A 27,730-nucleotide genomic window follows, 5' to 3' on the forward strand; every position below is an offset into this window, starting at 1 on the left:
ATGGCTCTGGTGTACTCAAAAACAGACCAAAAACAGCTCAAAAACCATTGTCTCTCTAACACTGTAAGCTGTGGGTAAACCTGTCCTGCACCTGTACTGTCTCTCACTGTCCTGTAAGCATAGACTGTGACAATGCCTCAACGGCAGTAAGCAAAGATGCAATCCCAACTGTCTAACTCACAGTCAATACATCCTAGCTGCCTATCTAAGGGTGCTCGAGGGATCGCTCCAAGACCTGTATCACCGAAAGGATCTCAACATTCGAGAATCCCCCAGCTCAAGAAAACCTCACTCGACCCTCAACAAAGTTTGCAGTAAATCTGACAGTACATAGACTTCCCACAAAGTCATACATCCACAAATTTCTCATTGTATGCTGTAACAGCTGCGGCAGTTGTTTGCTGCGTGACTCACAGCGAGCAAACCCTCAACAGACATACATCATCTCTGACAATACATCCCATGTGGAAGTACCTGCAATGTCAGGATGAAATCTGGAATATCAAGCAGCAAACACAAGCTACCTGATGAACTCGTGGATGTCGCCTACAATCTGTGTGTAGGTGCGCCCGTGTCATATGTGACACGCCTCCAAGAACTGTAAGCCATCCTTCGTTGTGTAGATAGCCACAAATCAGCACTCTAGAAGTGCAGATATCCTCAGCACTTGCAGTCGTAGGCCGAAACCCCAAATTTGCAAAGTCGGATCTGCACCCGCCAAGACCACGTAGTCAAAAATGGCATGCCCAGATCTTTGTCGAAGCCAAACGGTGGCGGAGATGACCTCATAATGAAATTCTGAGAATGACCACAGGAATTGGGGCCTTGTCTTTGCCTGTGGAATCTCACTCCAATCTGAGCAGGTGACTCTCGCTACCTGCAAATGCTGCCCCGAGCCTCGATCTGAGCTCTGATACCAGTTGAAGGAGTACGAGCGGAAGTGCGACGCGAGAGAGAGTGCGAGAAGAAGAGCACGACGATATGGTAAACTCGCTCTACTATAATGTGTAGAGCATAGTGAGTTCTTACTAGGTTTTTACAAAAGAATATGTGTACATACCTGGCGGCCCGCCCACTTACCTGGGCGACCACATTGGGCTTTATACCCCAACAACTACTAGAATCAAACATACAATAGGCAATCAAGAATTAAACAAAAGCTTGAATTTTTTAATTTAAGCTCACTGGAAGTATTTTATTTTTCTCTTTCATTGTTCTTGCTCTTTTCTTCTTCCTTTTTTTTTACATTGTTTTTAAGAGCATTTTTTGTGGGTGCTTATTTTGTATGTCCGAGGTTTTTTGTTTTTCAAGCAAAAGCGCCCCACTGGGAATCTCTAGGACTCTAACACCATAGGCTATACGTGAGTGAAGTACCAAAATCCAGCTAGGATTTCTCCTCCAGCTTAAGCTTTTACACTTGTGGCACTTTGTGCTTCCATATCCTTTGTATTCTTACTAGTGTTCTTTGCTATGAAGTGAGCAAGCCTCTCTATGCTTAAAACCGTCCTAAGATCTCAAACATTTAAATAATTCTGCCAACTAGGACTAGTAGGTCAAGTAAATGAGTTAACCTAAAGTCACAGCCTCCTAACCTCAAGGCTTATCAATAAGACTACACTCTATGTTAATTAACTAAAGCATGTACAAACTTATTTATCTCTACTGGAAGATAACAAGACATAATAAAATGGACTCAATCAAAACATGAAAAGCCACAATAAGCAAATATAGGTGTACAAAAACATATAGCATAGAAAGTGATACACCTGGAGAAATATGATGTAGCTCCTCAGTGGCTGTGGAAATCGGCATATAACTCTGAAGCTCAATGGAAACATGCAATCGGGAAGTTGAAGTCCATCTATGCTAATTATAAGGCAAAACACTACCACCTAGAAAGGTGTGTCAGCATAGTAGTAAAAGTTTTATTACAAAATGAAAGAAATCCTAAACTAGGGTCCCAAACCTGGGTATCTAGAGGGAAAAAACCCATAGGAGAAAAGTGCCTCTAGTATAAATGCATGCAGCTAGTGCACCATAGTCAATACGCTCAAGCCAATGGTCTAGTGAAACTGGGATAAATCATGCAATCTTCTAGCTCTCTATCTAATGGTCAATGGTTGGCTAGCACCTAGCTCCATATGGATGGTAGAATCTATAGCACAAGTAATGGGTCTAGGGATGGCTTTACCCTGTGACTGTGTCACCAAATAACTTTGTAGCTTAGAATCCCTTAGTAGATAACTCTTGGCTAGCTCTAAATCAATAGCATGATCAATAGGAATCTCTGGTGAGCTATGGCTCATGGCACCGTGTGGTGTAATAAGTGGTAGGCTCTTAGGTAGCCAAATTTTCAATGTCCGCGGTATCTTAAGGGAGGTATGTTGAGCTCTTCTCATATGTGGTCGTGGATATCTAGCTCGTGCCATGTCCTCGGCGTGGAGTAGGCCTCGTGAAAATGGTCTAGATCTCCATGGCATAGGTGTGGTCAAAGCAACTGTAGTAGATATAGGAGGATATGCAATGGTCTGTGGTCTAGGAACCCAAATTTGTCTATGTCCTCTATAGAATCCTTGTGCCTCTAGTGACTGCCTAGATGTGAGCCAACCATGTGATAATCCATCATGTGTGTTGTGGCTCTCAATCCAAACTGGCATGTCGTCACTAGCTAAAGGTCTAACATGTGTCATTGTACGAGGCACATAAACGTGTCTGGTAGTCCTATCATAAGCTCTCAATGATGAGCTATAGGCCTGTTATGTCCTAGGTGGCTCTCATCAAGGGGTCTCTGGATCCTCATCTACACTCGGGGGGTGACAATCATGGTCTCTAAATACCTCATATGTTCGTGTCTTGCATGGGGGGTTTGTGTGCTCAATCATCAATGAATCTGGTGGCGAATGCTCATGAGTAGGTGTCTCTATGCAGGTATTTGTCTCTATAGGTATCTCGGTCTCTAAAGTCTTTGTAGTAATGTCAACACTCTCATGGTCATGTGCATTGGCTATCTCCTCTTGTAGAGGCTGTGATGGGACATCTACCTCTATGATAGGTGCAAGGGGATCATCAATAATAGCTATGGAATCTAGCACTCTATCAATCTCTAGTGGCTCAGTGATCGTGTCTAGTGTAGGAGCAATCTCACTAGGTTGTACATCCCTTGTAGAACAAGGATCAAACTCTCGAATTGGCAATGGAGGTGGCTCCATGGTAGGTCCCTCTAGTGTACTCGTCTTATCGTCAATGTTAGCATTCGTCCTCTTCATATCAATCACTCTAGATCGCAGCTGATCAATTGTGCTCTGTGGAAAAATTTGTCTAGGTGATGAAGCTATGGGAGGTGACCTCATAGGGGATATCTGTCTAGGAGGTGTATGTGAACTCTTAGTGGGTATCTGTCTAGTATCCTCGCCATGCCATGGAGAATAGGGCAATCCAATCATCAAATTATAAATCTCACCCAATGGGTCCCTATAAATCCTATCGCAAAGATCTCCAATAAGATATGCCATAACGCCCATGGCTAGCTCAATATACCATCTCGTCTGCTCATATCTGTATCTACGCCCACAATCATCAACATAAGTCAATGTGTGCTCCAATCGGCGTAACTGCACTATCCTAGGATGTACATGGGTATCTAAACAATCATTGGGATGTGCTCTATCAATAGCATCATATGGGCTGGTCGGCAGGGACGTGTATGTGCCCTTGAATTCATCGATAAAGAACTCAGTTGTACCAAATTGTCTCCTCTGAACTCTAGCTATTTTCCGTATGGAAGGGTCTATGTCGTCTGAGAAGATACCTCTGGTATAGGAATGTCCGTCATGGTCAAGAAACCAAAGAATGTCTCCTCTATGGCCTACAAAATGTAGCACAATCTCATCTCAGTCCTCAATACTCGGACTGTCTACTCTAGGGTCGGCTCGTGCCGGCATGGTGGCTCTAGGTGATCTAACAATCATCACGAAATCTAGAGCATGTGAGCTAGAAAGCTCAGTATCTAGTGTGCTCATGGTTGGCAATGTGGAAGGTGGTACCATGTCTACAACCTCTCTAGCATGTGTGCTAATAGTAGGAACAGTCAAAATCTGAGGTGTAGTTGTCTATGTGGTTTGTAGCTCTGATTGTGCGCTAGTATGGCTCTGCATCCTACCCTCCATATCTACCCTAGCTTCTATTATGATCTCTGCTAAGGTCAGTCTCCTAGATGGTGGTGAGGATGGAAATACTGGAGGTGATCAAAGTCCTGTAGGCTGCGTAGTCATTATATCTACTGTATGATCAGTATCACTAGGCCGGCTGTGAAGGAGAATATCGTAGTCCACATAGTAATACATATGTAGAATCGTCATGGACACTCCTGTAGGTACCTCGGAAGGAAACTGGGGGAATCACAATCACTATATCATAGAAGGGATACTCTCCAAAGCTAGCAAGCTCTCTCATGTAAAACCTCCTATCCTCATCCGTATATATGGGTCCAGTGTCACACACTTGCAATGATGCAGTCTGTGGCGGCTCAAGTGTGTCTCTGCAATCCTCAAGATGGGCTAAAGTGATATACTCTGGACTATCCTCCGTCATGTGTCTATATACTGTACCAACACCATCAAGAAGATTACTCGGCAATGTGGCATGTGTCCGGGCTCTAAGCATTTGAAATATGGGGGCCTGATGGTTGTCTCTGGGCTAAATCTCGATATACCTCTGGTGGGTATCTACATGGATGTACACAGGTAATCCATCTAGCTCGCAATGGATCCATAATAATCGATCAAATATGGCCTCAAGATCCAGGACTGCCAAAGTCTAGCAGTCTAGGTCAAATCTGGTGCTAAGGGGCAATAAACCAATGCACTAGGTGCAAGGCATAATCTGGCAATGAATGGCTTCCAAATGGTAATCGAGATCTATGTGTGTAATCTGGCTCTAAAATCGATCACTTGATCAAAGTGGTAGCCAAATGTAGGTCTAGTAACCAAATCAAGCTCTAATCGCGTGTCGGTGTGCTACGAATAGCCAAAAGGAGCCAAATCAAGATCTCGCGTGTGAACAAGCTCTAACTAGCTAAATTTGGTCAATATCAAGGCCAAAATGAATCTCTATCTCGCAAGTCAAGATCAAATATGGTCAATCGTGGGACTCTGCGATCAAATCGAACCAAAATGCAATATTGCGCGTGAAACAGCTTTAAAGCGTGTAATCTGAAAAATCGTATACCCAAAATCAAAATCTGTGTCAAACAAAATCTGTGTGTGTGCTCTGGCTCAAATATGCTAAAAACGGCTCAAATCGACAAAATCGGGCAATTTCAGATGAAATCTGACTCTCGGAACTCTAAATGCGTCTATTCCTGCTTAAATGCATGTGAACGAAGCGTGTGCGGATGTTTGATGCATGTGCAATGCAATGAAGAGAAACAAGACATAGAAAAGCAAAAAAAAATTGTTTTTTGAGTTTTTGAAAAAAAAAGTTTTTTTTTTGTCTCTTGTGTATGTGCTCGAGAGAGAAAAAGTGTGTATGTGTGTGTGTATGTAAGTTTGTGTGTTTGTTTCTTTGTGTGTTGACTTTTTTGTCTTTTCTTCTTTTGTTTTGTGTGTGTGTGTGTATGTGCACGCATGCGCAAGGGTTGGGTCACACAAGGTCAAGGAATGGAAACGAGTTCTACCAAACATCGAGCGAACTTATCCGAGCAAGCTCAAAACCAAGCAAAGTTATCAAGTGAGTTTCTCACGTATATATATATATATATATATATATATATATACACACACACTCTCAGGGGAGGGGCACTATGTAATCATGTTAATGCATAACGTGAGTGCGAAAGGAGGGGTTTTAAAATGAAAAAACTTTAGGCAATTTAATAGAGATACATTAAAATAAGGGCCATTTGTAATCAATTTTGGAAAAAATCCTAAAATAAGGGGTCATTTTATTCATTCAGACATGTTAAAAGAGGGGTTTTTTTAATACCCCGTGAACACATGTTATATAGGGGGTAACTGAACGGCGAACCCCCCCGAGTATATACTTATTTTCTAAAAAAGAGATATCATAGAGAGAGAGAGAGAGAGAGAGAGAGAGAGAGAGAGAGAGAGAGAGAGTCAGGCCAATGGTAGGACCGGGCAGGAGGCCAAGGGCCAGGGATTGAATGGCTCGGTACGGCTAGGAGAATGAGAATGTCTCACGGTTGGTACCTAGGTGTGACTGCATTTTCACATTCTATTATGGCCCAACTTATGTTGCAAGGCTTTCGCGTAGGTACCGTGGAAAGTCTCATCATGAAATTGCGGTTCAAATTTGTTTGTGTTAATTGCCTGCACACTAGGTGCTATGGGTCCTAGTGTTTAGCACAGATTTTTTTGGAGAGGCATGCAAATTTATGGACATTATTATTTGTGCAAGTGTTTGCACTTCAAGTGCAACCTCTCTAGCAGATTTAGTATGAGTTGACACCCGGCCATATACGATTATGGTTTAGTATGGGTGTTTGTGATTGGATGATCTAAACTCTATGAGTTTACTTCGCTAAAATTCACATCAAGTATCTGACTGGAACCTCACTTGGTTAGTCGTAGGTTATCGTCAGTCACGAAAGACTGTCTTTAATTGATTGGGAAAAGCACCTCACTATTATTCTCTCATATTCATCCCGCGTTGGATGGAAAGATTACAAGCATTCTATTTAGTACTAAAGGATATGCTAAGCGCATACGTTAGTAAACCATGCTAAAGGATATGCTAAGTGCATACGTTAGCAAGAAGCGACACAACTGGATCAGTTACCTTTCTGGTTTGGAGTTTGCTTCATATGATGAAAGGCATGTTGCGACTAGTTTTAGTCTTTGCCTGTTATTCTCAAGTTCTCAACCTTCATCATCAGTTTTGATGAGGTTGGCTACTAGCAAGAAACAACAGCAAGTCAAGGACTTGGTTGCCACTGATGAGTATGTCAGCATATTACTTTCATGGAAAGTTGAGCAGAGGTTTTATTGCACGTTCTAGTACCTCCAGAAAGTCTGAAACCTAGGTTCGTATTTAGACACCTCTTAATTGTGATAACTCGTTTAGCATTCTCAAGTGAGTTCTACATGGAGTCTTCACGCTATGTTGGTTATGAGTTGGTTAACCAAGACTGTTGCACAGGGACAACAATGTGGAAAATCAAGATGTTAATCTTGATTTCATTGAGCCTCCTACTGAACCGCGTTCCACTCTAACGAACCGTTGGATCCATGAGGAATTCCACGGTGGAAAACATTAGTGTTCTTATGAAGATACCATCACTTGTGTTTGTGAGGACGAAAACGCTTCTCCAAGGGGGGAGTAATGTCAGGCCAATGGTAGGACCGGGTAGCAGGCCAAAGGCTAGGGATTGAATGGCTCAGTACAGCTAGGAGCCAAGGGCTAGGCATGAGTTAAGGGAACCTACTTGCAAGGGCCAAGGGCTATAAGTAGGGAGGTTGGGAGGAGAACCACATGCAAGTCCATCCTTGGCGGCCTTTGAGAGAGAGAGAGAGAGAGAGAGAGAGAGAGAGAGCTTTCTCTAAACCCAAACAATAAATGTCAATACCATTGCTCCCCAATCATGATTATACAAATCTAGTCATCCTTATACGTGTCACTATTGCTAGCAAAAATATGTTTTCTTGGAAACTTAAATATATATCAAATTAACAACTAAGTTCACAAAGATGGAAGATGCGACTCCTTTCCATTTTGGATCATGTGACATTTGTCCAAAAATGATTCGCGGGAAAAACCCAGTAGCAGTACCACAAAGTAAAACTTACTTCAGAAGTGCTACATTCTAGAGAGGCACCTACCTAAGATTAATTAAGCTAATTCTCTAGAATCTCAACATCCCCATCTTCAATCTCTGTTTGAAAATCCTTGAGATCGTTGCCATCCACAGAGCAACCCATAGAAACGCAGCACGAAGAATTTCCTTTACAGTGCCAGCAAGCTCCTTTGCCATTGAACAAGGACGCATAACAAGGGCAATCTCAATCACATCATCGAGAGAAATGTTGCGATTGTGCTTGATGTTCTTAAATGTATAAGGAGAAGGAAGAGGAATCTGCAGGTTGGAAACCAGCTAAGAGCTCATGGGACACACTAGCATGGAGCAAAACCCTGTCACCAATGCTAGGACTGAGGGGCAAGCAGAAGAAGAAGAAAAAGTAAATTGAGTGTTGCAGCAGCCTGCATGGTCAGATTAATAGGAGGAATTTTGACGATGCAATTATGAGAGTAGCGAGCAATCATGAGAAGCACCTGTAGTATAATAATGTCATAAATGCAAATGATGGCATATCTGTTGTTTCTATCAGTTGGCTTCATCATTGTGGTATTAATTATGCATTAAATAGATAGGAATCTGACTGTCAGAGCTCGCCCTCTTTGAGATTAGGAAGGGAGACATTGTTGCATGTAACTCAAAGCGGATTAACAAGGCCCTTAGCACACTAATCATGAGCAACTCCAACTGTCTTCAGAGGCCGTGTTCACACCAAAGCACAGGCGCCCACCACAACAATACTAGTTCTTGAGCAAGGATTATAGTGCGTTTAGCTACTATTTCAGTCCCGCGAGGAACAGCAGCTGCAGCAATGCACTCATCTTCTTTCTATTGTGCTCTGGCTCCTTGAGGGCTTTGATCACAAGGGCAGCGGTGCTAATTGCTCTCCTACTTCTAGTCCTGCTCCAGTTTGGTGTCACCATTGAGGGAGTGGAGCGACCTATAAACTCTAGTCGATGGTAGACATGAAGCTGAGTTCAGAGTGCTGCATGTTTTGCACCCACGATCAAGATGCAATGCAGATAAAGAAAGGGCAGCAAGAATATGAGAAGGTGCTTTTTGTTCATTTAACAGGAGGGGAGGTTGAAGATGCCTCTTCATTGGCACCCAAGATCTGGCCTCTGGGTTTGTCGCCCAAGAAGGTAGGAGAGGACATCACCAAGGAGACTGCCAAGGACTGGAAGGGCCTGCGCGTTATCGTCAAGCTCACTGTCCAGAATCGTCAAGCCAATGTCATTGTCGTCCCTTCCATTGTCTACGAGGGATCCAATTTGGGCGGCATCTCTGTCCATTTCCTCTCCTTTCTTTCTGCTGCTTGTGCTTCTACTTTTGATCCTGCAACCCTGCGTTGCCCTCACTCACTCGTCTCTCTCTCTCTCTCTCTCTCTCTCTCTCTCTCTCTCTCTCTCTCTCTCTCTCTCTCTCTCTCTCTCTCTCTCTCTCTCTCTCTCTCTCTCTCTCTCTCTCTCTCTCTCTCTCTCTCTCTCTCTCTCTCTCTCTCTCACAGAGAATTGGCATATTGAGACGACCGAATCAGTCGCGTTAAAAACTATCTAACCCCTTATGCCTTCACAAGAGTGAAACACAGAGTAAAATTTTTAGATCAAGCCCAAGGCAAAAGAAAATGCCTCATCTGTGTCTCAACTAAAACCTCTCCAACTTGGAAAACTCTAGGCTACAAGTCAAAATACACTAAGCTGTCAGGACAGCAATCCGTCGTGCTACTTGATCTAGATCCCTTTGTCAACTATGTCAATTTTCTCAAGTTGCTTTAGAACACTACAAGCAATGGAGCCACTGCTTTTTCTAAAATGTGAAGGGCAACTGCCGTTACTTTTTCGTTTATTTTCCGGAAAGCACCCACACCAACTCCTCCACACAGATAGATCTTCCTAGCCATTGAAGCTGCTCTAATACAGTACCAATCTGGGTCATAGGGGGCAAGATCCTCAATGTCAGCCCATGCATGAAGGCACCTCAATCTTGCTAGAGCGCTTCAAGTGGGCCGCATATGCACTCACAAACTGGACACCTCCTTCATCGTTTTTACGGCTTCCATGGCTGTTGATCGCACGATCGAGTTCAGCACGCTCGCGCTAAAAGAGGAACTCTCTCTCTCTCTCTCTCTCTCTCTCTCTCTCTCTCTCTCTCTCTCTCTCTCTCTCTCTCTCTCTCTCTCTCTCTCTCTCTCTCTCTCTCTCTCTCTCTCTCTCTCTCTCTCTCTCTCTCAAAAAACTCAACTATCTCAAAGAGCACGCGCCGGCGCGCGCTCTTTGAGAGAGTTGAGTTTTTAGAGAGAGAGAGAGAGAGAGAGAGAGAGACCGCGCCTCTTTGAGAGAGTTGAGTTTTTAGAGAGAGAGAGAGAGAGAGAGAGAGAGGTAATGAGTTTAGTGGGCACAGCAGCTCCAACACGAGGGTATCCATCCCTGAGGCATCCTGCATCGCGTCCGGTCCTCTCTGATAGGTCCAGCTTGCATTTGCACCCGGCTTCTTCTGCCATAACTTCAGCTCGGGCTCTCACGTCCTCTTCTTCTTCGTGCTTCTCAGGAGTCTGTATTGCTCCCAGGATAGGCTTCAAATGGGAGGTTCCACAGAGGAATAGTGTTGTCAAAGTTAGGGCGGGCAAGCCAGCTTTGGGATGCACAAAAAGATCCAAATCTCGCAAGAGTGTATCTCGAGCTCAGGGGTTTCGGGTGCGGTTATCTTCACCTGGCGGCCGGAATTTGTTGAGGAGACGTCGTGCCAAAGGTAGAAGGATCTTGTGTCCCTGCAGCAACCCTCACAGTGGCCCGCACGCCTAAGTGTCTTATGGAGGTTGTCTCTTCTTGTTCTTACATGCTTGTAAAGCTTCATAGAGTCTCTTTCATGTGATAACTTCACTAAGTATTTGAAAATTAACATGCATTCAAGATCAAAAAGAGAGAGAGAGAGAGAGAGAGAGAGAGAGAGAGAGAGAGGCTGTGGGGATGATGGGGAGCAAGCAGTGGGTCTCGACTCTCTCTCCTGTTGCTGCTAGCCATAGTAGCAGTTGCCAGTGCAGCCGACAAGCCAGCTGCTGCAAGCACGGATGGCTACTGTGACATCGTGATGAGTGGGCAATAGCTATGGTGCCCTTTTGTGGGACCGTGTGCCTTGTTCACAGGCAAGGCGGTCCTACTACAGATCTATCACGATTCCGGACCGGCAAAGCCATACACCAGAGGCTGCAACCGCATCACCCATTGTTACCGTCATGTTAGCTAACCAAGACCAAGACGTCATCCCACTGTAAGAGACTTCAAGCTTACCCATAGGCACAAAAGCCCCCACATTTGAGCAATCTAACCAGAAAAGAAGGAACAGAGAATCAAAATCGCTATAGGAGCACCAATTTTTGTCTCTCCTCATGAAGAGGTAATCAAGACACTCATATTGTACAATGCCAGCAAAGGTGGTAGACCAGACTTGCAGGCTAGTAGCATCATTCAGATTAACGGCCTTATGGTAAATCGCAGCAAGAAATTTGTTGCCTCTATTCCATGTGTAGAAGTTGGTGATCAGTTTTACTTTCGAATGGAAATATGTTGTGTTAGTATGCATGGGCCTTCTCAAGGGGGTATTGAGTATCTAATAATAAAAGAAAGCAAGTACAAAGTTTCCGTTGCGACAAGCGTTATCTCTTCATGAGGATATGATGCCATGGATACCGGGGAGGAGCTTGTTTATACGACTGCTCCATGTAAGAAAATGGACTTCTTCTTGAGCGATCAGCAGCAGATGGTAAGCAGAAGCAGTTGCGGCATACGGTATGTGCCACAACTGTGGACGTAACAAGCATGGAAGAGGCCACACCAACCCCATTAGGTGCTCCAACTGTGGGCGATGTGTGCCCACTGTCAAGCAGTTTCTTGTAAGGAACATTGTTGAACAAGCTACTGTGAGAGATGTGCAGGATGCTTGCGTTTCTGATATGTACACAACTTCCCAAGCACCATTCACTCTCACGTTGTCCGTATGAGATCCCAGAGTTCCAGAGCCACCATAGAGGTTTAGATGCAAGCAGGATATGCAGAACCAGAATCAGCATACCAATGTTCCTGTTGTTAGGAAGTGAGGAGGTGTCTAATTAGTGCATAAGTCAGGAGAGGAAGAAGGCTCATGAATTTTGACTTCTATCATAGAACTCTTAGAAGATGCATGCTACGAGCATTGCCATTGTGGTTGAAGCCATTAATTGGATGGACGTTGAGTAGGCTTTTGAGTCTTTTGGATGGGCTTATATCTTATGTTTTGGAAATGTCTTTCTAAATTTTTTTCCAAAAAATAGAGAGAGAGAGAGAGAGAGAGAGAGAGAGAGAGAGAGAGAGAAAGAAAGAAAGAGAGAGAGATAGAGTCCGACTTGCTTCTGAGACTCTACGAGTGAGTGACAGAAAGAAGCCCTGCGGGGGTGAACAAGACACGACACTGAAAATTCACTAAACTCAGCTGAGAGTGAGTGACCAGTACTCGAAAAAAACTTTTACATGTTAGAAACAATTGAGGTAAAATCACTAAATCTGAAGGTTTTAATACCAATTTACACTAATTGTTTTTCAAATTTTGGAGGTTTTCATACCTTCAACTATAAAATTTAGAGGTTAATATTAAAATTTGTAGGTGGGGTTACACTGAACCTAGATTTTTGCTATAGTAAACCTAGATTTTTTTCGAGCACTGTGAGTGACTTATACTAGAGGTGGCAGTGAGTCTAAGCGGAGAGAGAGAGAGAGAGAGAGAGAGAGAGAGAGAGAGAGAGAGAGAGAGAGAGAGAGAGAGAGAGAGTAATTGGCTAGATTGGTCGAGAGTATGCACCCCCCTTCCATGCAGAGCTCGCTGCCCAGTGGTGGAGTCAGGTCCACTTTTGTGGAACTCTAGAAGAAGGTGGAGGTAGGGATTGTTGAACAAGGGCATCAGCGCATCAAAGTCATTTTTGACGCATGACCAGAAAGGCTGGTTTTTGAGAAAAAAATCCTCGGTAGTGATCCCGCAATTGTGGAAGACGAACCTTACTCTCTCTCTCTCTCTCTCTCTCTCTCTCTCTCTCTCTCTCTCTCACACACACACACACACACACACACAAACTCTTCATCTTTGTTCTCATCGAAAGATGGGGCCAAGGTGATTGTGAAGGCACTGCATAAGAGGTGATTGCCAAGCTATTGCATGCAAGTGGTAACACACACACACACACACCCAAACTCTTCATCTTTGTTCTCGTCGAAAGATGGGGCCAAGGTGATTGCGAAGGCACTGCATAAGAGGTGATTGCCAAGCTATTGCATGCAAGTGGTAATGATCGTTAATGTCGACATTACCTTATGATCTTCATCACCTCTCCCGCCCTTGGCCACAAAGTCCTCGTGTGGGGCCTCCTCTTTTGCAACTCACCATGAAAACTCTAAAAGAGTCCGTAGTCCATGAAAACTATTCTTTTCAAGTATGTGATGTGAAGGATATTTTCCTTTTCCTCTTCGTATCTCAAGTGTCATGATTATACGCTGAAAGATCTTTTTTGCGAGCTAGACAAAATGGAGTCACTCACCCAAAAAAAATTCTCCCCAATTTCAATAAGGTACAATCTAGCACCAAAGATTGCAAATACACATTGTCCATATTGGCTCCAAACTACCAATACAATCTACCAAATCTACTTCTTCTATAACTTCCCTACAAGCACTTGCCATAATATTATGTATTGAGAAACCCTCCTCCCCCTCCACAACATTGCATGCGTCCACGCACGTACACACACACACACACACACACTTTTACTTGTCCAAGCATCTACCATGGCTTGAATATTGATGAACACAAGCCGTGATTGAGAGGAGGCAGCATAACCTTGGATAATCAAGGAGTTAATATAAGGGTGGATGATTAAAGTCTCCATAAGGAATGCTCTAGACGTTTAGAGACAATGATAGATAGATTGTAATATGTAATTTGATGCTAAATGTTTCTATCATGATTTAAGTTCTATGTATCTTGTGGGGTTTTTCTCCTTTTTATGATTGCTCGGAAAGGTTTGCTTGGAGTTTGAAATTCCTCATCCTGCAGTCAACCATGGCTCGGCACATAACCATTTATGGACGACAATGTGGCCACAAGATTGTTCTTATTTTTTACGATAGCATCTATGCACTTTCTATCTCTTTTGTGATACAACATTATGAAACAACTAATGCATTCAATTTGCATCCATTAACTCTAATGGGAGAGCAGGTGAAGATAAAGGCTACTGAACTTGCTAGTGGTGAACAAATCTTCCTTCTCAATCTTATAGAAGGTTCGCATTGCTATTGAAAGCACACAAGGCGTTGGAATGAAGGACACACTAGTAATAGTCCGATGGTCCCTCTAGAGTAGTTGGTATACTACATGCAATGCCTTCACAAAGCAGCCTACACATGGCACTCAAGCAAGCAAAGGACATCATTCAAGTTCAAGAGCTACCTATGCATTATGATGGATATGTGGCATTTCAGTTACCAACTTTTGATCTATTTGTGCACGAACTTATGACAATTGCAACATGTGAATTTACCATGGAGAATAAGTTTTCACAAATAGAGTTTTAAAATATGCTCAGCAAGATGGTTCAGGAGCAAGGATATGACTGTGTATCAATGTGTATGTGAACACATTAAAGGAACAGTATGGCTCTTTTGTTTGAGACTATTTTAATGTGTGTGAACACATTACAGGAAGAGTATAGCTCTTTTGTTTGAGACTATTTTAATGTGTGTGAACACATTACAGGAAGAGTATATCTCTTTGTTTGAGACTATTTGAGACGTGTATGTGAACACATTATAGGAAGAGTATAGCTCTTTTGTTTGAGACTATTTTAATGTGTCTGAACACATTACAAGAACAGTATAGCTCTTTTGTTTGAGACTATTTGAGATGCAACATGGTTACTTTGCTACACTATACTCTATAGAGTAACTATTGAGATCTTGATCTAATCTTTTTCATTGCTTATTCTCGCTCGGTTTCTTGTCCGCTCGGAAGTACTCGCTCGAGGATTGGGATTCCTCAATGGAAACTAGTTAGAGAGTGTGTGCACGGGGACAACGAGTGCGGGACAAGGTAAGTGCAAATGTGGATGCAGGCAAGTTTGAACGAAGCCTGGTGGTCACGAAGCGGAATGGGTGAAAATATACACAGATGCAACAAAGTTAAAAAAATTGCCCGAGAAGATAAAATTATCCAAAAAATGCTAAAAACAACCAAAAACTTAGCGAGAGTTTATCGTTTCAAAAAATTTGTTTTGGATCGATTGTTCAAATCATATTTTTACAATTTCATATTTTTTTGATTAAAAAGGATCAATTTTAAGCACTAAATTAGCACAAAAATACTAAAAATGCCAAAAATTAACAAAATAATTCTCAAAAATTAATTGAATTATTTTTTAAAAATATGTAGCTCGTTCTACTTGATTTCAAGCACTTGGAACATCAAGATTACAATCCCAATCAATTTCCAATGCATGTGATAATCAAATCAATGTAAAATTGATCGTTTTTTGCCCAATTTTGACCCACAAATTAGCAAATTTAATGACGCAATTAGGAAACATTTTGCACATACACTTGATTATTCTGCTTTGGACTTTTCAATACAATCAATTAAATATCAATTTGCAACCAACTACTAGTTCAATTATGTGTGCAAAAACTAACAAAATTAAGCATAAATCCGGTAATTAGTGCACACACACAATTTCTACTGCAATTTCGATGGCATAACGGTGCAATTTTAGAAATCAAAAAATCTGAACCATTATTGTCATAACATTATCAAAAAAGTCATTGCCTTTCACAATTCTAATTGGCACCAATTAAGCCATAATTAGCACTCGAAAGTGCGCAGTTTGTCTATACATGGACATACTAATTGCACTTAAATTTGCACTAATCTTTTGTGTAATCAAATCAGCAATTTAATGGATTAGTATACTTAAAATTTCATGAGCAACGCATCGATTTTCAACTCCACTTGACGCCTACACACGTGTGTGTACTAGCAACCGCTTAAAGGCATTTCACCTACAATCAATTGAGCACAAAATCTCAAGTGTAGCATCATTTTCCATGAGATTAAACACATAAAGATAATAATCACAACTCTAATCAACGATTAAGCTATGTGTAGCACAAAATGCACATGTGATTAGAGAGTAATTAGAGAGCCTAATTAGGAAAAAATCCCTAATTATACACTAAAAATCACTCAATTTTAGTCAACTTTTTTACAATTTCATATCAAAAGAGTGATGACTAAACCTCTAATTAGGCATACACACACGTAAAGCACTTGATTTGGTAGCGGATTAGTTAAAAATTAGTGATCAATTAGTGAGAAATTGGGAGTTTTCTACCTAAATCTACTCCTAAACACTCGATTATACTCGAAAATTTGCCTCTAGCTTAGGCTACCGTTCCCAACAACAGCACCAAATGTTAACTCCCTCATAGCATAGCTCCAAATAATCAACAAAATTATCAATCCAAGTATGGTAGCGACCCGGCTAGGGCATGGAAACATCACACATGGGTGATTGTGTGAGAGAAATGAGATAGAATTAAGTGAGGAAATCACATGAGATTATCTACAATAGAACGAAGAGAGAACTAATGAAGGGAATTATTGTATGCACACATGCTAACCCTTATGCTAATCAAGGTTGCTAATCGTTGCATTCTCTACTAATCCTCGTGATCACATCCTAATCATAATCTTACCCAAGCTCATGGAGTTATGATTAGAGCAATGCATGCACAAATCCTTAATCTACACACTAGTCTCATCATGCATACACACTACTAGAATCAAACATACGATTGGTAGTCAAGAGTTAGAGAGTGATTAATTCTTAATCTACACCATCAAGACACTAATACACAACTTAATGAAAAGCAAGAGAAAGGCAAAAGGACTCATCTTGATTGCATGTATATAGGCGTTCCGTGAAGAGAGTACATGCGGATCCATGCTTCCACCTCCATAGCCTCCTTCTTCTTCTTCTCTACTCTAGGTTTCTCTCTTTTCACATGAGCTACATTCACTTATATACCTAGAGTTTTAAAAGTTATGGCTGGCCGCCCAAAGTACATGAAGTGAATAAACAGATACAACTTGGAACTCAATGTGAGCCCATGAATGTATACAAAGCAAATGGAAAAATAATGTCCATGAAAACGTGAAAATGGTTGCTGATGTTGGATGCATCCAACAGTGGAATGGATAGTTTATTGACCATCTTGGATGAGAAAAAAGTTTTGTCAAGTTCTAACTTCTTTGTGTTTCTCTTAATTGTAAGGTTGGGCATAGCTATAGATTGCAAGGTTTATAGAGAGAGAGAGAGAGAGAGAGAGAGAGAGAGAGAGAGAGAGAGAGAGAGAGCATGAGTTGGGTCTTTGCATGCATTGTATATGAGTATCAAAGTAGAGGAGAGGCTTGAGAGTATCTCATAAGGATTTGACATATGTAAACTTATGTGCTTGAAAATTTTGGCTTGCAAAGCATACAGGTTCCATCAAAGATGAGTCAAGGTAATTTGCTTCAATTCTTTGAAAGGGGACAAAAGACCTCATTATTAGATATGATAAAGCTCACGCATTAGATAACTGCTACAAACAGGAGCGCAGAGAGCCATGCAAAATACTCAAAATAGCACACAAGAAGCCATAAACAAACAAATATATATACTTGACGACTTGCACAAATCCATAGTCGATCTCAACACGAATAGAGAGAGACAGAGAGCAGGAGAGAGTGAAAGAGCACGTGTAGATGCATCTCCTAGACTGGAGTGCTACACCGGCACAGCGAGAGAGAAGAAAGGAGAGGAGAAAAGACACAGACACTGGGTGCAATCTCCCCCATGCAAGAGTGATCATTGCCCTCTTGCACGTATTTGATTTATAGATTTCTTGAATGGTCAACATGAGTACAAACTGGTCGGTCGATCTTAAATGGCCAAAGCTCATAAAATAGCACCCGTACATAAAATATATATCCATTCGCATAGGCCTAGATTGATCAAGCCTTTTCTACATTTCAGTTTGCAACAAATAAGAAAATATCAATTCCATAACATACCTCTTCGTTGTTGGAAAGCAACTATCCTTAGTTGCAAAGATAAAAAGCTGCAAAACATACTTGTCAAAAATGGTGATTAGAAATCTGTGTCAAGAAAATAGTGCATAGTAAAACAGAGAAAAAAATTAATGAGACTAAACAACATTTCTCATGCCTGTCGTCATCCACATACTACATATTCTAGTGTCCCATACCAAGAGAATAAGCAGTATATGGCATACCCTACATTCAATAATCAATGTTTATCAATCTCAAGTTCAACACTATCGTGATAGAAAATCAATATATATCCATTCCAAATCCAAATCCAAACATCTGCCAACATGTACCCATTTCAAATCCAAATCCATTTATCTTCTATTTTGTTTTATATAAATTGTCTTTGATTAAATATCTCTTGTTAATGATGTATATCTTTAGGAATTTTGGGATTATACATTCAGTAGTAAATATTCTTGTATAATTTTTCACATTAACAAGCAATTATAAATCGGGCGAAAAAAAAAATTGATATCTTACATACTTAGGAAAGCGTAAATATTGTTAACATAGTCATTGATTTTTTATCGTATTGACGTTAACTCTTTTACTATAGTAGAGGGATCAATCCGACTATGGAAATTAATTGCTTGAATTTGATATATATCTAGATGTGTGCGTGGAAGAAACATTAGATAAATTACAAAAAAAGGAGCGATTAAGAAAGATGAGTGATTCTTAAAAAGCTCAAACAGGTGGGATGAGGAGTATTAACTCCGTGTAGATTGAAGCTATGGTGTCCTCGACGAGTTTAACCCAGCAGAAACCACCCTAGAAAGATTTATATGTATAGAGGATGGTGGCCATTATTGATACATAAGCAACAGATATGAGTGACTTGACGCAGGAGAAGCAGGACAGGGGCGATGCCCACCAATCAAAAGCAAATCAGAGCCCCTTTATCCCTCTCCAACTGTCACACTCTCTTTCTCTCTCTATTGATGCAATTCCATCATGCTGGCGAAGGCCCATCACTGAATTTTCTTTTTTTAATTTTTATTTTTCTCTCTGTCTGGTCAACTATCGACCACACTCTCTTCAAGTGGCCCTGTTCTGACGGCTGCAACCATGCAAATTGCCTACCATGGTCCAGCGTGCACCTTGCCCACTTCACACTACCTAGACACAGTTTCCATGCGGCCTAACCCGATTCTCTAGATACCTCTCCCTCTTGCATGGAGGCCCCAACTGATTGGCACGTGTAGTAATCATCATCAGCCATAGTAGAGGCCGTCAAATCACCCCCCTCTGTAGTCCAACTCACTCTCTCCCTCTTGCATGGCAACGCCAAGAGATCCTATGGATTTCCTTCCCTTGCCATGCATGGGGAGCCCTCTTTTACCGCCCATAGTGAGAGACTCACAACCACCCCCAGCTGCCAACCTTCATCCACGAGCAGTGCCCTCCCTTTACCTGTGGCGTGCTAACACTCCAATGCGCCACTCTCTCACTTTCTCTTCCTCTACCTCACATGCAGTTATACATACCCACATACCGCATGTAATCTCTCTCTCTCTCTCTCTCTCTCTCTCTCTCTCTCTCTCTCTCTCTCTCTCTCTCTCTCTCTCTCTCTCTCTCTCTCTCTCTCTCTCTCTCTCTCTCCTGTCTCGTACTGTAACAAACTCCCATGCACACTCCTCTCTCTCAGTGCCACCATGCCTTGTCTATCTCTCATCTCTCCCACGCACCTCTTAGGGCGGAGTGCTACGCCGACACGACGAGAGATGAGACGAGAGAAGAAGTACACAAGCACTGGGTACAATGTCCCCCCGTGCAAGAGTGACCATTTCCCTCTTGCACGTATTTGATTTATAGATTTCTTGAATGGTCAATGTGAGTACAAACTGGCCGGCCGATGATAAATGGCCAAAGCTTGAAAAAGAGCATTTGTACATAAAATATATATCCATTCGCATAGGCCTAGATCGGTCAAGAATTTTCCAATTCTCAACTACAACAAATAAGATAATATCAATTCCATAACAATAACAGGGCTGTAAAGCAATCTATGAATGAATTCTTGAAAGATATCTTTGTCTCAGATAGTAAGATGAAAGACACTCTGGAGATAGAGGATACCCTCGAGGTTGGCATGGAGAGTTTGAATGCCCAAGCTATAGAAGATATTGAAGGTGTAAGGCAATCACCTGATTGATCACAAAATGGCATTTCTACAATTACAAGATTGATTGCACCAACGAAGGCTAAAAAGGTAACCAGAAGGAAGTTTTGTCAAGAATGGGTAAATACCCATCCCTTTGTTTTCCAGGTCATTCATAGTGAGAAGGAGTTTATGAAATGTGCTTGGTGTACAAAGTGTAGAGTGAAGGGACCTTGGGGCAAAGGAAATGGTTGTAAAACAATCATGAAGAGTGTCATCAAAAAACATCAAAATCCAAGGAGCATGTTTGGGCTGCAACAAAGCACTATAGCGATGGTGGAAAACGGATGAAGGCTCATGCAAAGGAAATCATTAGCAGAAATAGGCACAGGTCATTACCGTAATGAAGCTTGCATACTTCAATGCAAAAGAGGACTTGGCTATTCGTAAGCATGAGGGTTTGTGTGGTTAAGCCTATTCTTTGAATGTAGAATAAATTCCCATACAACATGACTACGCTTCATACACTAATATGATGGCTGGCAAGGAGTTCATCTCTTGCATATCACAGTATTTGGATGATTTGCAAAAGCAACATTCGTTGCGGAGTCCCTATTATGAATTGATGGTAAATGAGACTACATATAGGTCTTTACAGAAGCATCTAATCATATATTTCTCTAATCTGGCACCAAAAGGTACAAGCTACTTCTCAACTGAAATTGAATTTGCAAAGCTGCTCACAATACTTGATGGGTGTGCTCAGACAAAGTTTGATGTAATCATGAAAATGATTAAAGAGGCTGGACTTAACAAGCGGAAATTGGTTGTGATAGCAATAGATGGAGACAGCAAAAATGAAGAGAGAGATGCCACATCTCATGAGTGTTCATTGTATCACACACAAAGAGGCTCTTGTTGTACATGATGCAGTTAAATGCTTTCCTTGTTTACCCTATATTGATAAAATTGCTACCAAAGTTTATTCATGGATTTCACCATCTAGTGTCACAGAGGTTTCCAAAGTTTGTTGAAAGAGATACTCTTGCAAGTCTTGGAAGTTTTAAGTATTCATGAAGTTCAATGTCTAGCACGAGGTAATGTGATGGAGAGGTTGATACAACTCATGCCTGCAATTCTAGCTTTTGGAAAGACAATGCAAAGAGCTGGTATGAGAAATTTTGGGTTTATAAAGTCCTCTTTTGTATGTACATGCTGGAAGATGTGTTGAGGGAACTTAATACATTGAAGCTTATTTCCAGAAGGAAAATGTGGATGTTCCTTCTACAAGTGCTAAAATAGAGGTAGTTGTTGCTTCTTTGAAACGAAAATTTCTTGAGAAAGAATTTGGAAAAGGTACTCATGTCTTGAAGAATTTTATGGATGCCAAAGGATCTTGTTTTTGTGTATGTTGGTGATGATGGCAAGGAGATTTCCCATCAGCTATTGTATGCTAAATTTCCAGGCAATGATGCAAATGGGCTGCCATTGGATAGGAAAGGAGGTGACGTTCAAAGCAGCAGAACTTTTACAAAGAGGTTTGTCTTGAAAGTGATAAGAGTTTGTATATGATCGATTTCTAGATGTTTATTTCTTCAATACAGCTAGACTTTTTAGCACGCATTACTATCCTCGTAGAACAAAGATTGTGGAGGAGATAAAAGCAAGGGGGAAAAAGTTCTTAGAATGGCTTGAGAAATTGCTTGAGAAGTTTGGAAGTTTGGTTGACATTGACAATTCCAAGGCGAAGTTGCTATCGTTCACAGATACTTTGTATTATGGCTGCAAGGGGATGAATATGGCAGATTCATGGCGTGTTTTTTGTTCTAATAAGTATTGGAATTAGTCGTATGTGAACCTAACAAAGTTGTGGCAAGTTATGATGGTTCTTCCTGTGTCATGTGAAAGAGGTATATCAAAGAAAAATCTCATCAACACGCATGCTTGGGAGTGCTTAAATGTGGAAACGCTTGAAGCATTAATGCATGTTTCATTGCTTGGACGTAACATTGAGAATGTAGAATGGAACAAGTTTTATGACATTTGGAATCTTGCAAAACCAAGGAGGATATCGTCCGATTTATAGTTTGTGAGGAGATACGTCTTTCAGTATTTTGATGGAATTTGGCACTCAAATAGATTCGATTACTTAAATGGAGTCCATGTAATTTTGAAGGGACTTTGCTAATATGATCTATTATCTTTCTGGACAATGCGCTAAAAGTTGCATTGAAAAATTCAAATGCCCATGCAATTTTTTTGTTGTTGATACAGCATGCACTCGCTGGTTGCAGCAAGGCTAATTTCTCTCCAGTCAACAACACGTTTTTATTTGTATATTTATTGAAGATGCAAAATGATGCAGTTTTGCTTATCTAAAAGTTGAGCAATATCATCCTGTTTTGTTGGTTTTGCAAAAAGCACAATCTTACTCTATATATCTATTGAAGATGCAAAATGAGACTGTTTTGACCATCTGATGGCTGAGTTTTTGCATCAAACCTGTTTTGTTGGTTTTGCATTTTGCAAGAATCGGGTGAGATTTGCACGTGAGCCACTCCTTGAAAGTTGCACAATTAGTGTACAAAATCTTCTATAGGCAGAAATAGATGAGCTTTTATATCACCCTGTTTTGTTGGTTTTGCATTTTGCAAGATTTTGGTGAGACTAGCATGCAAGCCACTCCTTGAAAGTTTTTCACAAGTGTAAAAAATCTTCTATAGGCAAGAATAGTTGAGCTTTTACATCACCTTGTGTTGTTGGTTTTGCATTTTGCAGGAATCTCGTGAGATTGGCACAAGTGTACAAAATCTTCTAGAGGCAAAAATAGCTATTGATTGCTAAAAAAGAATTTAGCTACCTCCTAATGTCCTAAGGAAAGTGCAAGAGTTATGTGCTCATGACAATTCTGTGACCATGTGCTCTTTGTTGGTGTATTTCATTTCTACAAAGGACTTGTATGTATTATTGTCTAGGTGTTGTAAGCATTTCAGTACGCAGCCAATGGTCTAATTTTGAAGGTGGCAACCAAGAAAGACAAGCTTATCTCAAATGTAGCCCTTCATTTGGAAGGTATTTTTATTGCTTTCCATGTTTTGCTCTTTGTCCTTGGGGCTAAGACATCAATGCTCTCTTGCTGAGTTTTAGTGGGACTCCCCTCATATCAATGTCCGAATATTGATCATCTTTTTCTTTGCTGCTTTTTTGTGACTTGTCCGTTGATGTCAAGAAAGAACCTCTTGGTTGTTCATTGTTGAGATCTAAGGGCAATGCGGTGCCAATGTTTGTCGAAAGTTGAGTGTGAGGATATGCTACTTCTGCAAGTTTTCATGTGCCTGGGGAAAATACATTGACACTCTCTTGCTAGTTGTCAAGGGAGATTAGGGGCTATACTTGCTCTTTCTTTTTGCTGGTTCTTTTGAGATTGCATGTGATTGATGTCGGGGATTCCCTTTTGATTGTTTATTTTGTAGTGTAAGGAACTAATGGTGTGTAGCACTGGTCAGTGCTCTCTCGAGTCTCAGTGCTTACTCGTTATTGAGGAGTGTCACAGATGGGGACTACCATGCAATAGCCACAACATGTGTAGCGGACCCTATGCTCTTGGGGAGAGACCAAGCATCGAGCTCATGTGCAAAGCGGAGCAAACACTAACAGTTGAAAAATTTGAGGGTGTCGCTTTAGAGAGTGCAACATCATCTTGGGCACATTCTCCCTCTCCATTGCATTGTAGCAGGGCCTCCGTGCTTGGATGTTCTTGCATGATGTATTTGGCATATTTAAGGCTGCTAAATGTATAGTTATTCATACTCTAGTTTTTTGCATGTGTCATGATTCTAGTTGTGAAGTATCATAAAATGAAAGTCTCTTTTGGGGTTCTTTACTTTGTGCCTAATTCTGTAGTAGTGAGTGATATTTGGTTGTTGACGGTTAGGAAAGTCCTTAGTCTACAGATTTTGTATTTGCAATAAGAAGTGACTTTTGGTCTTTTGGAGAGGGATTTCCTCATCCAAGTTATGGCATCGCAACAGTTTTTGGTTAGGGTTGGCTGAACCATGGAGCTTCTTTGTTGGATGATATTAAGGCTAAAACTTGGTCTTCTATGTTGTTTGGAGTCGACCTCTAGTTCAATGGTGTAATATTTGGTTTATTTGGATTATTAGGGCATTGGTCAATCAAATGATCTATGCCACAACAATTACAAGTGAGTATTGGCATTGTCAATCTAGTCCCTTGACTTGTTTTCACTTGTGCAACATTCCCTTTGCATTCTTATAGGACACTCAACTACTCAATGTGCTCCACCACATTTGTAGCATTGAAGAGGCGGTCTCTTGGCAATGATATTGATGTTTTGGCCTCTTATTGCAAGAGCAGTAGCTTGATATATAGGCTTGACTTGTCCTCAATGGTCCTCCATGTAGTATTAGTAGGGACACTCCTCAAGAGTATCTACTCCGTAGGTGATACCCGAGTCTATGTCATCCTCGCAACCCAAATAAATACTAGATGGCTCATTACCTACTTGGTTCATAGGGGTAACTCTTGGATGTGGAGGCTCCTGTCCTAGCACTGGAGGGGGTAATGGTGTGTTTTGGACAACATTTTGGGTTCTAGAGACCATATGTTGTGATGGTTGCTCAATGGGTGGGGTAGGCATTAATGTGCAAGAACTCAAGGAGAGTTTGTCCATGCTAAGGGTGGTCTATTTTCCATTATGTATTTAAGCACTAAGCAATCCTTAGCTTGATGGACATACCTACCACACACATTGCAAGTCTAAATAAACTTCACTCTAAAGGTAGGACATTCAGTGGTGCTATGTGGCGCCAAACAAACAGAGCACCATTGGTACTCCCTTCTTGGAAACATATCACTATTTTGTGGAGGACGATTACCCCTAAGGCTTTCTTGGATAGCCTTGGTAAGATTAGTCAAGATCATCCCATATATCTTTGGCTCTTTCAAGATTGGATTTAGGGTCACTAGCTCATGCCCAATTGCTTGCGAGCTAGTAGTGAGGTGGTCCGGGACAAGAAGAGCGGCCTCTAAACACCCTTTGAGGCTCCCATGCTGCTCCATTGGGGCTGGGGCAAGCACAATCAAAGACAACAACAACCCACGGCCAAAAACCAAACAAGAAAGGGGCACCACCTAGTTGTAGATGAGAACTAGGATGCACGTGATATCTCCTTGTACTCAAACACACAAAGAGGGGGAATGCAAGATAGCCACACACACAAAACACAAACATCCACCACAACAGAGTGAGGTAAAGAGCACAAATCAACTTGAGTAACTCAATCTTAGCCTTAAAGACTAGATGCACACAAAGCTTGGTGAGAAACATAGAGACAACACAAAACTTGATCTTGTTGCCAATACACAAATTGTCTTAGGGTCACGGGAGCCCTCTCACTGAGCACCCTCTTACAATTTACTTTTTAGGCAAACAATTCAACAAGCCCTCAAACTGCCAAGTATGAAATGGCACAACATACTTTAAGAACAATATACCTTCAACCATCTGATGAGCCAACTTATCAAGTCAATTTGGAGAGAAGAGCCCTAGTTGTTGCATACAATTGCACCGAGAACTATGATACTTATTTATGCACAAGAGTAGGCTACAAGTGTGATGAAGATAATGAAATCACTCCACTCCTCTAGATGGCATAACTAACTTCAAGCTTCTCCATGCACCTATGTGTAGTGCTAGAATAGAGCACTCACAATGCACTCACTCTACACAACTAGGCTGCAAGAGTGGTGTGCTATGTATGGAGAATGGTGTGGTGTAGTGCCATCATGTGATGATTTACAAGGGAGAGAAGGGCTCTATTTATAGGTTTTAGAAACCCCGATTAGGATTAGACCTTATCAAGTTTATTTGAAGAAATCAAAGATTATGCATATTTCTATTTTTTAAATGAGGGTGTGTCTCTCTTATCCTTTGAGTCACATGAATGTGGGCTCAAGGGAAGGGAATTATTGAGGATGAAAGGAGTGCCTACTCTAATAGATAGTAGAGGGTGTATTTTTACAATTAGGTTAGTGGTTAGTGGTTAGTAATGATCACTACAAAACATTTACAAAATCAATCACCAAATGGTGAGATATATGATGAGAAAAGTTAGAGAAGGGATAAGCTTGTAAAGAGAGGTTGAAGCTTTGGAGAAGTTGACATTCACCTCTTTACAGCACCGGTAGAAGAAGTGGTCAGCATGGCGAAGTTGCACGTGTCGATGAAGCTATGTTATCTTCAAACCTTGGATAATTCATGATAAAAGCCTTCATTGCCAGAGGTTAACCTTGGATTTTTGCTGATTTTTTGGAGTTCTTTAGAAAGCTGAAGAGGGTATGGTAATATGGACATATATGTAGAGACAAAGGGAAGCGCATAGGGGTGTAGAAATGGAGGATGAGGGCTATGGAAGTGTGAGAGAAGTGGCAATGGTGAAGAGGGTGAAATAGGACATGGGAGTTGCAGGTTTGGGAGTGGGAAGGAGAGGGAGATGTGTGTAAGAGTGAGTAGGTGTGTGGAAGGGTGAGAGAAAATAGGAAGATTTTTTGGTGTATGAGGTGGCAGTTTTGACGTCGGCCATAAATTTCATGTAAAATCGACCTTGACTTCAAAATTTTTGAAAACATTATGAAACATACTTCAGCTCACGAGCTACATTTTCTCTTTTGGACAGATCCTCAGATTCAGATCAAAAGAAGGTGCCAAAATTCGAGCAAAAAGCTGTCCCTGCAGCACCTAATAAGGATTGAAGTGGGCCACTATTTGATTCTTTTTCCTTTGTAGTCTTCCAAGTGAGCCCCCCATACATCAACCATGACCTGTATTTCCAAGGACCTTGCACACATGTATGGTATAGGATAAGTATCAGATATAATATATACTTGTGGGATAAGAAGATAGGCTAGCTAGTCATGAAAAATGGACACATGGGATGCATGGTGTCAAAATATAACTAAAGGAGGAAAATTATGACGCAAGGGACCCTCAATTATTCTCTACTTTGAGTGATTTATGGAATTTATTTGAAGATGAAACCTACGTACTTGTGAATATTTATCTGGGAGGGATGGAAAAAAATATGACAGAGTCGATAAGGTTATTGGGTGAATTTTTATGGTGAAGTCACATAAGGGTTTTTCAAGGCTTGTGTGAGTAGAGCTTAAGGGATAGAATGATAGTAAAATATGTATAAGAAATGACACGCAATGGAAGCTAGCATACTTAGGCCTGATAACGCATACCTAGTAATATATATTTATATAAATACAAAAATTTTGAAAAAAAAAACCCTTTATACTTAGCTCCTTTTTTATTTGATAGAAAATATTTACATGTAAAGAGGACCGTAATATTATAAATTTATTTTTTTTGTCTCCTAGCCCAATAACTCGCTCAATGATTTGATTAAAAAACTATGAAAAAAAACCCTAAACGCATGCACACTAATTAGAATGAAAAAGCGAGCCTAGTCATTGTGCTAGGGTGTTTTTGTGGGGTGAAGTGGCTTCTTAAAATATTTTATGAGAGCCGAAAAACGGCTATCATTTAGCCCTCCCCTAGATGATGGTACATTCATGTACCATCAAAAGGCATACCTTCCAATGAGAGTGTTTTTCGATCCTTCGTG

The 27,730-nt window shown here is 41.1% G+C and overlaps 2 pseudogenes; both read left to right on the plus strand.

Moving 5' to 3' along the window:
- Positions 1-20,342: 20,342 nt before the first annotated feature.
- Positions 20,343-21,436, plus strand: LOC147440805 (uncharacterized; annotated as a pseudogene).
- A 25-nt stretch (positions 21,437-21,461) lies between these two features.
- Positions 21,462-22,164, plus strand: LOC147440806 (uncharacterized; annotated as a pseudogene).
- Positions 22,165-27,730: the final 5,566 nt, after the last annotated feature.

This window comes from Adiantum capillus-veneris, chromosome 15, assembly GCF_014529385.1.
Source record: "Adiantum capillus-veneris isolate H3 chromosome 15, ASM1452938v2, whole genome shotgun sequence".
In the NCBI taxonomy this organism is placed as follows: Eukaryota; Viridiplantae; Streptophyta; class Polypodiopsida; order Polypodiales; family Pteridaceae; genus Adiantum; species Adiantum capillus-veneris.